Source organism: Mirounga leonina, unplaced genomic scaffold (assembly GCF_011800145.1).
Source record: "Mirounga leonina isolate KUSES-001 unplaced genomic scaffold, KU_Mleo_1.0 Mir_127, whole genome shotgun sequence".
Taxonomy (NCBI): Eukaryota; Metazoa; Chordata; class Mammalia; order Carnivora; family Phocidae; genus Mirounga; species Mirounga leonina.
The window spans coordinates 52,552,667-52,565,191 of NW_023270316.1; the positions used below are offsets into that span (position 1 = coordinate 52,552,667).

General features: G+C 41.4%; 1 protein-coding gene across 3 annotated transcripts in view; it reads left to right on the plus strand.

The window, feature by feature from the left end:
• The first annotated feature begins 231 nt into the window (after positions 1-231).
• Positions 232-12,525, plus strand: part of AKAP11 (A-kinase anchoring protein 11) — a 51,587-nt gene continuing 39,293 nt past the window's right edge. For all 3 annotated transcript variants that reach the window (XM_035003308.1, XM_035003309.1, XM_035003310.1), the window contains exon 1: positions 232-335. The gene's annotated coding sequence lies outside the window, so the exon portion shown is untranslated. The remainder of the gene's footprint in view (positions 336-12,525) is intronic.

Consider the following 12,525-nt stretch of genomic DNA (forward strand, 5'->3'; position numbering starts at 1 on the left):
GCCCCAGAGCACGTGGGAAGGTTTTTCCTGCTCCTTCTTTCATTTTTTAAAAGCCCACCCACTTTTGCGCGGGCTTAGTCACAGAGTTCTTCTCGCGAGAGGCGCCGCACCCTCTCGCGAGAGTGAGTGGGAGGCGTGGGGACTAGGTGGTGTTGCGGACTGGAACTGCGGCGGCGGAAGCCGGGGGCGGGGAGGGCGGGGGCGGGCCGCGGGGCGGGGAGGGGGGAGGGCTGGGGGCCGGTGCGGGAGGGGGTGCCCGCCTGCTCGGCGGCTCGCGCGACCAGTCGTTGCGGGCCGGTGACATGCCTGTGAGCTGCGGACGCTGCGGCCCCCAGGTGAGGCGGGTGCGGATCCGCCCGCAACATAAGCCGCGCGTTGGCCGGGGTGGCGGCGTGGTGCGGGGCCGCGGTGGATGGAGCGGCCGGGCTTGGGCGCCCCAGCCTCTCCGCCGGCCCGCAGTCCCTGCTCTGATTTCGGGGCTGCCCAGAGCTGCGCCCTGGCACGGCGGTGGGAGGAGGGCGGGAGGAGCTGGGCTGTGGAAGGAAGCCCGCGGCACCGGGCTTGGGGGGAGGGGGTGTCCTCGGGCTCGAGACGGGTCTCCTGGGGTCCAGAGTGTAGCGGCCGAGTTGCAGCCCCTTTGAATGACAAGCTCAGTTTCCATCCCCAGGGTGGTCTTCAGAGCCGGATCTCTTCGGTGCGTAGGGTGCGTGTGCTTAGTTTGTGTTCGTGGTGCGCGCACAGGAGCTTATGCAGGAGGAGGAGGACGTTGCACTTTGTCCCCGAGCAGCATCCTTCACTGTCAGAACCCCAGAGCCATGGAACCAGGCGCAACCCAAATCTTGTGGCAGAAACGGAAGACGTCAAGCAGCTCCTGGGAGCGTTGGTGTTTGGATTTGCTGTCAGATTTTCTCTGAGGCTGTTTGTTGTTAATGGTTTAAATGCTGGCCATCCATACCCTGAATGGATTTTTATTATACAGGCACCTACTCTGCTTTACACGAAAATATGTGGATGTGACCAAAGTATTCAAAACGTTGGTAAAATGGCAGTGGCAGTAGAATCTAAACCACGACAGTGATATAGCTTGGTAGCAATTCTGCTTTCCGTCTCCTCTAAAATCTTATTAAACTGGAGGTGGTTTAGGCTTAAGATGTTAAGGAAATTTCAGGCTGAGAAGGAACAGCTGACACACATAGCTAATGGTTTTAGTGCAAATCAGAGTTAAAAATTCTGGTTCTCTTTTCAGCTTCGTAATTATTCAGTCCGTTGCAAAACATGTAAGCTTTCCTTAGCTTCTCCCCACCATATTAGGGATATTATAGTTATATTGATTGATACTGATTTTGATACGTCTGGAAATAGAAAATTTAGAGTACTCAAAATATAAGGTACTCAGTAATGCATCGATGGTTTTAATGTCTTGTTTATGATTTTAGAGTAATTGGCAGCACAGTTCCCAGAATGATTAGTGTCAGTTAAAATAGTGCATTTTAATGAATCTTTTTAAACTTTTTGAAGTAATACCGTGGTTTTTCTTACTTTCTTATGTTCCTTCTGGCAAAACTACCCAGGGTTGACAGTGAATTTCATTGTTAGTTGTGGCTGTGAGTAACAGAGCAGTTTATGAGAGATTAAAGAATTTAAGGCCGTCAGAACAAATGGGTTCCCAGGCTGAACTGGTAACTAATGATTAGTGAATGTACCCAGATAACTGCACTATTGCTAAAGGCCTAGAGGTATACTCCTAGGCTAGTGACATTTCTGAGTTGTTGAGGATAGGGGACTTGCTGAAGACCCTGAACTCACAGAAGAGAGTTTCTTTAGCTTCTAAATTCCTGGGATAAATCTAGAATCTAAAGAAATCCTCCTTTACCTTTAGAGGCTGGAAGGAGGATAGTACATTTAATTTTTTTTTTTTTAATTCCAGGAACTTACTGTCTGGAAAAAGAAATCAAATCAGGTGACACATTATAGGTCATTTTTAGAGGAAATTTCCACTTATAAGTAGGCAGTGGAGTTCTGTTGCATACTTGAAGAAAATGTGAAAAACTTAGGAAATGTCTTTTTGAGAATGGGCAAAAGAGACTGGTCTAGATTTAAAAAGTTCCCTCCCATTCCATCTTGGCAAACTGATTTTCAGGGACAGAAAAACAGATTTTTTTACTAGTCTTTATAACCTTTTGGTACGGGTTTCAAGCTTTTAGCATGTAGATATTTGTTGTTTTGTCTCTCCTTTGAAAAGTAATTGAAGGGGGGCGCCTGGCTGGCTCAGTTGGTGGAGCATGTGACTCTTGATTTTGGGCTTGTAAGTTTGAGCCCCACGTTGGGTGTAGAGATTCCTTAAAAATAAAATCTTTAAGCAAAAAGAAAAGTAATGAAGTAGTTTTGGGTAGGATAATTATTTAGGCAAGCCGAATGTGTTCTTTTTCTGTCAGGTGGCCTGGATTTTAGTAATAAAGTCAACCACTTGGAACGAGGATGGGACGAGTCAGGAAAAGATCTACACTTAGTTTGGGCTTGACTGAAGGGTGTATCAACTGGTAAGTTAGGGAAAGGAAAGAAAAATACTATATTAGTTTTGAAACAGACCAAAAATATCCAGATGTCTTCATTCTGCCACTCGTCTTTGCATATAAAAGTTCATTTTATTGTTAAATACTTATTAGAGCAAAGGTGTTTGAAGTGTATGGAGACTGAATAGGTTAAAAGGTGAAAAGTTAACATTTTTTGATTAATCTGAGAATGTTTCATGAGAAAAAAATAAATGGCGTGGTCGTCTGGAATAGATTGGATGTAACTTGAATGAAGATGAGGCAAAAGAGAGAGTTTGGGCTTTGGAGTCAGTCAGATCTATTACTTAATACAGGTGAGCCTCCATTTCCTCATCCCTGATGGCGAAGAGTCAAAATACCTCAAAGTTATTTTGAAGCACGTAGTAAATAGCTGCTTATTCAGTGTTTATCCTTTGACCTCTTTTAATGGCTTGAGGATTATTTGGCTGCAAGAGTCAAAAACCCCCTTGAATGAACTTAGTTAAAAAAGGCATTTGTCGTAACAGTTGGAGGACTGCCTCTGAAGCCCATTGCGTGAAGTCCAGCTCAGGATCCTGGGAACTAGAAAATCTTCAGGCAGTTAGGTACTCTTCCAGTTTTTCTCTGGGAACACACGGTCTTGTCTCTGCTACTCTGGACTCGATCTGTTCCAATTTCTTTTAAATTGGCTCTCTTTAAAGCTCTTGGTTTCTGCTGCCCTCTGACTTTGGTTAGCATGAAACCTTGGTTTGCTGTGGTGCCAACTCACTTTGCTTTTGCAGCATGGTTCTCAGCAAGTGTCTCCCTGTCTTCATTCTGAATTTCTGGGAAGATAGTCCTGTGGGCCCGGTATCTACTTGTCGTCCCTTTGGCTGAGGAAAGGGGAAGATGGGAATGGGAAAATGGATGGGAAGGAGATTAGGTATGTCTAAGTTTGTACTTTTTTTTTTTTTTTTTAAGATTGTAAAAAAAATGTATTTATTTGAGAGAGAAAGCAGAGTGAGCCAGAGAACGCCAGTGGCGGGGCGGAGGGGAGCAGGGGCAGAGGGAGAAGCCGACTCCCCTCTGAGCAGGGATCCCAGGATCATGACCTGAGCTGAAGGCAGACGCTTAACCGACTGAGCCACCCAGGCGCCCCCAGTTTGTACTTTTTTAGACTGGGCACTGCAAGTTTTTAATAAAGAGGGGACGGACAGGGAGGAAATGATGGGTACCTCTGGTGTAATTTAACATCCTGCCGTTTGAGTTTTCCCCCCAGTATTACATTGAACTTGCTCTCAGTAATGGTCTCCTTCAGGACAGAGTCTTCTAGGTTTGTAAGTTAAGGCGAATTACGTAAGCGTTTTGTGCCTCAGTCTCTTTATGTGTAAGATGGGTATAGTAACACCAACTTCTGTTGTGAGAAGTGTGAATTCTGTTTAACAGCCATTAAGCAGCACCCGACTGACACAGTGTAAGGATGTGGTATCATCACTTCCCGCTGCATACTGCGATCGAGGCTCCTGTGGCATTCAGCGATGAAAGAATATCATTTCTGCCCTCAGGAGTTTAGAAGTTTAATACCATTCCATACCATTCCAGACATAAAATTATTTCTTGACTCCAGTGACACTAAATTTTTCAAATCTCTACTCTTGCTTTTCCAACTGCCCCGTATTTGTGGTATTTGTTTACCTGCCCAGCAAACCTTTATCATGGTTGTCCCCTTAGATTCTTTCTTGATCTAGGAAGTCTCTAGGATCAGCTTTCAAGTTCCGTATGTATAGATGGTTCCTAGAATAACAACTCTAGCTCTCACCACCCCAACTAATGTATGTATTTTAGGTGCCTTTTGGATATTATATTGATAGAACACTGTCTTCCAGTTACCCTGTAATTGGCAAAGGCTCCACTTTTCTTCCTGCTCCCCAAGCTTGCAATCTTAAAATTATCTTTCACACTCTTCTTTCTTTTTGATGCCTTAGATATCCTGTCAGTTAATAGGTTTTGCACAGGCTTTTAGGATGCCTCGTATGTACCAAGCACTGGGCCATTGGCAAAGCAGATCCATTCACTCATTCCTGCTACTGGCGGATTAGGGTAGTGCCTTATTACTATTGGCAAGAGCTAATTAAATGTCTTTTCAGCAGTATATTCTTTGAGTCATGGTGTTGTAGATGTCACTGATGAATGGTTTCCTGGGTTAAAATTCTGAACATATTTTTTGTTAAAATAATCTTGTAGATGGGGGTTATGTAGAAGATTAAGAATATTACTTAAACTTCTAAGCCATGTATTGAAAGCACAGCCTGAAGATTTTAGGTTGGTTTGTTTTTTTTTTTAAGCTGTGTTTATTGTTGGTATAAGGAAACTAGAGGAGCAAGGATCTTAATAGATAATCACAGGTCATACACAAATTGGGTCTTTTTTATGGTTAATTACTGTTTTGAAAGAGAAAGTAATAACTGATAGCTGTGGTATTTTTAGGTTTTATGTCAAACAGCAAGTCTTCTTAAGGAAGAAGCAAATATTTGAATTCCTGCTATATCAATTCCTGCTGTATCAGATACTGTTTTTACATATATTATGTAATTGCATTCTTATAGCAATCCTGTGAAGATGAGCCTTAGCTTCCTGATTTTGCAGAAAAGGGAGATAGCATCACCTTTATGCCACTGTTTGCCTATTAGGTATTATTCTGTTTTGTTTTTAATGGTTGCTCTAGGGTTTACAAGACAACTTTAACTTATCAATATCATTTTTTTGTATACTGTAGGAACAGCATTTTTTTTTTTTAACTCCAGCCTACCACACTGTGTTGGTTTTATTTTGTCATGCCTTTTACTTGTGTATGTTGTAAGCCCCATTATATGTTGTTATTACTTTTAGTTTAAATAGTTATTTTTTAAAGGAATTAAACAAGGAGAAAATATCTCTATAAAATATCTTTTGTATTACCCTCATATTTACCCTTTTAAGCATTCTAAATTCCTTGTTTAGATTCAAACTTCCATCTGGTATTGTTTTTCTCTTGCTTATTATTCTAGTGATGGTTGGCTAGTGATGAATTCTCACAGCTTTTTTAGTTCAAATAAACTTATTTTGCCTTAATTTTTGAAAGATATTTTCATTGGGTATGGATATCTCAGTTGACACTTTTTAAGAAAAAATATTTACTTATTTGAGAGGGAGAGAGAGAAAGAGAACATGTGCACGAGCGTGGGGAGGGATGGAGGGAAAGAGAGAGAGAGAGAGCCTCAAGCAGACTCCCTCCTGAGCACGGGAACCCACGAGGGGCTCTATCCCGGGACCCTGAGATGAAATCTAACCCATGACCTGAGTCGAAATCAAGAGCTGGACCAACTGAACTGAGCCACCCAGGCACCCCATCCGTTGACACTTTTTTGAGATGTTGCTCAATTATCTTATTTATGGGCCAGCATAGTTTCTGCCAGGAAGTCTGCTGTCTTTCTTTGTTCCTCTGTATGTAATGTATACTTTTCTTTCTTGCTTAAGATTTTTCTGTCACTAGGGCGCCTGAGTGGCTCAGTCGTTAAGCGTCTGCCTTCGGCTCAGGTCACAATCCCAGGATTCTGGGATCGAGTCCCGCATCGGGCTCCCTGCTCGGCGGGAAGCCTGCTTCTCCCTCTCCCACTCCCCCTGCTTGTGTTCCCTCTCTCGCTGTGCCTCTCTCTGTCAAATAAATAAATAAAATCTTTAAAAAAAAAAAAAAAAGATTTTTCTGTCACTAGTTTTCAGAAACTGCGTTATGATGTACTTGGTGTGGTTTTCTTTTTGTTTATTTTTCTTAGGGTTTGTTGATCTCCCTTGCATCTGTCAGTTTGCGGTTTTCATCAACTTTTGGAAATTCTGAGCCACTTTGTTTTCATATAGTGTTCCTCTCCCCCACATTCTTGGGGAGTCGAGTTACCTTTCACAGTGAATCACTGATGCTGCTTTGTTGTGGGTTTCTTCTCTCTGTGCTTCATTCTGGATAGCTTCTATTGCTATGTCTTTAAAGTTCATATTCTCTTGTAGTTCTCTAATCTGCTGTTGATTGTACCCAGTATGTATTTTGATTTAGATTTATTTTTATCTCTAGAAGTTTGGTTTGGATCTCTTATATTTTCTGTTTCTCTCCTTAGGACCATGTTTTCCTCTCCCTTCTTGAGTATATGGAACATTTGTAATACAATTTTAACATCTTTTCTGTTCATTCCATCATCTTTGTCATTTCTGGATCTGCACTTAATGGTTATGGGTCATATTTTTCTCCTCCACTGGTAATTTTTGACTGTGTGCTAGCCATTGAGTTTTCTGCTGTTGCTTGCTTGATTTTGTTGTATTTTTTTTTTGAACCTTGCTTTTAAGCTTTGTTAGGGTGACTACAGAACAGCCTCTGGTGTAGTGCTGACTTAGTCCCCCAACTTAGATGATTTCCTTCTAAGGAGGCCATCCTTTGCCTAACATATTACAAGGTTTTTCCCACTCTGGTTGGTGGGAGTGCAAATTATTCCAAGCCCTGTCTGGCTCTAGGTATTGTTTGGCTTGCTGCTCTTTGGTAGGTAATTATTTCCCCAATCTCTGATACTCGGCACAGATCCGTATTCAACCAAAGACCCTGAAAGAACCCATCGGCAATTCTCTGATGCTTTCAGTCTTGTGAGCTCTCTCTCCAATGCGCTGCCCTGCAAATTCTAGCCACCTTGACCTTCCCAGACTCTCATCTCTGTCTCTGCAGCTTGATGAGACCGCCATACTGCTTGGCTTTCTTTTGTCCATGCTGTGACCTGGAAATAGCTGGCAGCTAGTGTTTCCCTTCTTTTAGCGGTCATAGGCCTGGATTACCTGTTGTCTAATATCTGAAAACTCATGTTTCATATATTCTGCCCTGCTTTGTTGTATTTATATTTAACAGAATATTAATTTTTTTTAAAGATTTCACTTATTTATTTGAGAGAGAGCATGAGAGTGGGGGAGGGTCAGAGGGAGAAGCAGACTCCCCGCTGAGCAGGGAGCCCAATGTGGGACTCGATCCTGGGACTCCAGGATCATGACCTGAGCCAAAGGCACTCGCCCAACCAACTGAGCCACCCAGGTGCCCCAGAATATTAATTTTTAATGCTTGGCCATTTGGAATTTGGCCAACATGTTTTTGGAGCATTTGTTATAAATATCAAATATTATAGAATTAGAAATTATTGGAAACTTTTATATTTTCACAAATAATTCATTAAATGTAGAAGTACCTGTGTAAACATTTAAAGGTATACTTTCCTTTTTAAAGACTTTTTATTTATTAATTCAGTAGATGTTTGAATGCCTTCTGTGTTAGAATACAAATACAATAAAACATTTTTGTCCTCAAGGAATTCACAAAAGGAAGGAAAAATGCAAACAACGACACCAAAAGAATAAAGGACAAACCACTTTGGGAACATAAAGGATGTGGCTACTGTTTGGGCAAAGAGGGATAGATGAGATGAGCCAGGTCTTCCTCAAGGAGGGAGGTCCTTGAACTGATACATGAAGAGTAAGTAGCAGTTCAGCTGATGGAAGAGAGGGTAGATTGGCGGGAAGTTGAGGAGGGAGCCAGGTCAGGATTGGGGATTGACTAGATGTGGTAATCTGTAGGGATTGAGGGAAAAGCCAGTTTCCAGGTTGGCCTGCTGGCTTAGTTGGTTTACTGGCTCTTACTGATGGAATACAGAAGAAGATTGTTTAGAGAGAACGTTTTATTCAATTTTTTGGACATTCTGATTTTGGAGTAACTGGGATATTTAGTCAGAAGTATCTAATAGAAAATTGGACCAGGGAACTGAAACTCAAGTGCAGGAACTGAACTGGAGATAGACATTAGGGAGTTATTTGTACAGTTAAAACCAAAGGTAGAGATTAACTGTCCTTGGAAAACTAGGTAGAATGAGTACCACAAAGGACAAGGATGGAGGTTAGAAATGTTAGCATTTGAGTAACAAGTTGTGAAAAAATTTAGGGAAACAGACTAATGTAGTGGCTAGAGAGATGAAGTGTCTCTTAATCAGAAATTACAGAGGGTACTCGTTAAAGATGGAGATTTCAGGGTTCTATGTAGACCTGAATCTGGATCTTTGGAGGTGAGGGGTTGTTAAAAATAAGGTGATCCACATGTGTACTGAAGTTTGAGAACCAGTGCCATAGGAAGAGGGTCAAGATAGGATAAGAGTGTTGGTAGAAGACAAGGAGCGTGTTTCAGAGACTCCTTGGCTTGGTTAACTCATGCTATAAAAAGGTCAGGAAATAGATGATGTCAACTTGAAAATTTCTTAGGCCAGAGGAGAGGAGGAAAGACTTGGAAGTATTTGTTTTCTGATTATGAAAGAACTTAGACACGTCCAGAAAAATAAAACTCATATAATTGCATCTACCCAGGTAAAAAACAATGTTTATACCCATTTAGTAGATGTTCTTTTTTACATTGTGTATATAAATACACATGTGCAGTCATACAGATTTTACACAAAAACGGGATACTGTGAGCATGTGGAAATTTGTCTTCTTTTACTTAACAACGTATCATCTTCCCATATTATAGTTATATGACATTTCATAACATTAAAAAAAGTCCAAGCTGTCATGAATGACCACTGTCATAAGTTTAGTCTGTATCCACTCTAGTATCTCCTAGACATGTGCAAATATACACACACAGTGGCATGTATATGTAATTATTTTTTAACGACAAGTAGCTTGCTTTTTACCTTAATATTTTATGGACTTGCTGTCACATCAGTGTGTATTGATCTAACTCCAACAACTGGTAATAATCAGTCATACAAATGTAGTGTAATTTGATGGACTTCTACATTATTTTTAGTTTTTTGTTTTGTTTTGTTTTAGTGAACATTCTTTCACATATATCTTCATGAATTTTGTGCAAGTGTATATGCAGGATAAATTTTAAGAAAGGAAATCACAGGATCCAAGATAAGTGTAATTTATTCAAAGTGTCCCATATGTCTGTTTTCTATACTCTCTATAATTGTTTCTCTAATGCTTTCATCTGTTTTTATTCTGTGATATTTCTTAAGACTTCGTTGGCGTTCTAGTACTTTTAGCAATATCCATTCTGCTTTTTGGTTGCTTCTAAAGGGATTTCATTTATTTCATGGTATTTTTATTTTTTAATTTATTACTTATTTGTTTAGTTTTAAGGATTTTATTTCTTTATTTGAGAGAGAGAGTGTGTTGCACACACAAGCACGGGAAGGGGCAGAGGGAGAGGGACAAGCAGACTCCCCGCTGAGCAGGAGCTCAACATGGGGCTCGATCCCAGGACCCTGAGATTATGACCTGAGCCGAAGGCAGATGCTTAACTGACCGAGCCACCCAAATGCCCCTGTTTCATGGTGGTGTTTTTATATGCTGTGTTTTTACTGAGCTCTAGCAGCTTTCTTTTCAGTTGTTTGCCTTGTCTATCTGTACTTCCTGTCTCTGATCTGCTTTCAAACAAATGATCTAGATTCACTTTAATTTCGTTGTAGAGAAACACACTTCGTTATTCCCTACTTAGGACTCTTGTTTATTTACCTATAATAGGGCACAAATCAAAAAAGCATTCAGTGGAAAGTTTATTATCATAACACAAAGGTGTTTAGAGGAAAATACTGTAGTTTTGCCCCTCTTGTGAAATCTTTTTAAAACTACATTCTCTCGGGGCACCTGGGTGGCTCAGTTGGTTAAGCGTCTACCTTCGGCTCAGGTCATGATCCCAGGGTCCTGGGATCGAGTCCCGCATCGGGCTCCCTGCTCTGCGGGAAGCCTGCTTCTCCCTCTCCCACTCCCCTGGCTTGTGTTCCGAACCTCTCTCGCTGTCTCTCTGTCTGTCTGTCAAAAAATAAATAAAAAATCTTTAAAAAAAAAAAAAAAGAAAGAAAAACATCTTCTAAAAAACCAAAACAAAACAAAACTACATTCTCTCTAATTATATAAGATGCTGAAGAAACCCTGCTCTGTTGCTCTTTCTCCCCCATTTGTCTTTGCTTCATTTCCAAAGGTCTGCTTTACCAGAAGTATGAGTCATACCATCTCGTGTTGGATTCACTTGAATGGACTGTCGCAAAGATTATTCTCTGATAGGTTTTTCCCTTTGTGAGATAGTATTTTACTTATGTGTTAAGTTAAACACAAAGGGATGGAGTAGGGCTCAGAAAATGAGTGAAGATATGGAACTAAATATAGTTTCTTTTTTATTAATACCAATTCTGAGGGACCGTTCTGAAAATAGATAATACGAGTTTTGGGTGGCATGATTATATTTGTCTGAATTTTTCTTTCTTTCTTTAGTATATTTATTTATTTTTATTTTATGTTCTTAGTGTTCCTTCATAGATCTGTTGAATGTTGGGTTCCATTTTGCTTTAGTACTCAACTGTGAAGAGAGTGTTCTCTCTAGGTCTGCTATTCAGGAGTATTGTAGTAGAGCACTGGGGTAATTAGAGGTGTCAAATGCAGGCAGGATGTTGTCTCAGCACCCTGGCTGCCCGCAAACTCCTTGTCACTGTCTCTTGTGCCTCAGGGGCATGGCTTGTCACAGCACCTTCCGGTGAGCGGCTCATCTAGATAATTGGTCACCTTCTCTTCTGAGTTAGTGTGTCATCTTTCCTCCTGTTGACTTCAGTTAGCAGCTGCAAAGGTGATTGCTGTTTCCCATCTCTTTCCCCCATTTCGCCCTTTTAGGAGTCCGAGAAAGGGACAATGCTTTGTGTGCTCCTTCTCTGTCCTTCAGTGTCGTTTTGAATGTGCATCATGGGGGACTGCATCTGGGTTATTCAGTCACTCTCCCGTTTCTGGCATCTAGAGGGCTTATTGTTTCTAATATAAAGTGTGATGAACTGCTTTTCAAACCTTTACACACTCCAGAGGGGTGGTTAAGAGCCTGGGGGCTAGAGTTTGGTTTAGATTTGAATCTCAGCTCTCCTGCTTACTGTGTGGGCCGGGGCGAGTTGCCTAACTTCCCCTTTCCTCAGTTTGTCTCACTGTAAAACTGGAGTACTACTCTCCCAGTCCTAAGGATTTCATGAGATGTTCACATAAATCCCTTAGCAAAGTACTTGGGGTTTTATGAGCTCTCATTTGGACCCTCGTTGCTTCGGGATCATTGCTTTCTTTGATGAATTCCCAGAAGGAGAATTATTGTATTAAAGCATAGGAATATTTTCAAAGTTTTGATCTGTATTACATGGCTGCCCACACGAAAGGTGCCAATTGACTCAGGTGCCGAGTTTGAGAATTTTGCTTTTCTGGAACCTTATGTTGGCCTTTGTATTTTATAGGCTTTATGTAACGTTTAAGACAAGTCCCTTTGCCTCTGAGGGTTTCTGGCAGTTGAAGAGAACTCTGTGGGGAAAAGGAGAATGAGTTGGCTGGGAAATACAAAAAGATTATTGTCTTGCTTTGGCCACATAAACTTTTTTTTTTTTAAAGATTTTATTTATTTATTTGAGAGAGAGAGAATGAGAGACAGAGAGCATGAGAAGGAGGAAGGTCAGAGGGAGAAGCAGACTCCCTGCTGAGCAGGGAGCCCGATGCGGGACTCGATCCCGGGACTCCAGGATCATGACCTGAGCCGAAGGCAGTCGCTTAACCAACTGAGCCACCCAGGCGCCCCTGGCCACATAAAACTTTTATATTTACACCCTGTTTTGAGAATTTGGCCCCCTTGATCATTTTGGTCCATAAGTAAAAATTTTAGTTTTTCTTTTACCTATCATGTATAGTTTCCAAAGTATCTTTTTTTTTTCTATTAGGTTATGTTAATCACCATACATTACATCATTAGTTTTTGATGTAGTGTTCCATGGTTCACTGTTTTACGTATAACACCCTGTGCTCCATTCAATGCGTGCCCTCTTTAATACCCATCACCAGGCTAACCCATCCCCCCACCCCCTCCCCTCTAGAACCCTCAGTTTGTTTCTCAGAGTCCATAGTCTCTCATGGTTCGTCTCCCCCTCCGATTTCCCCCCCTTCATTT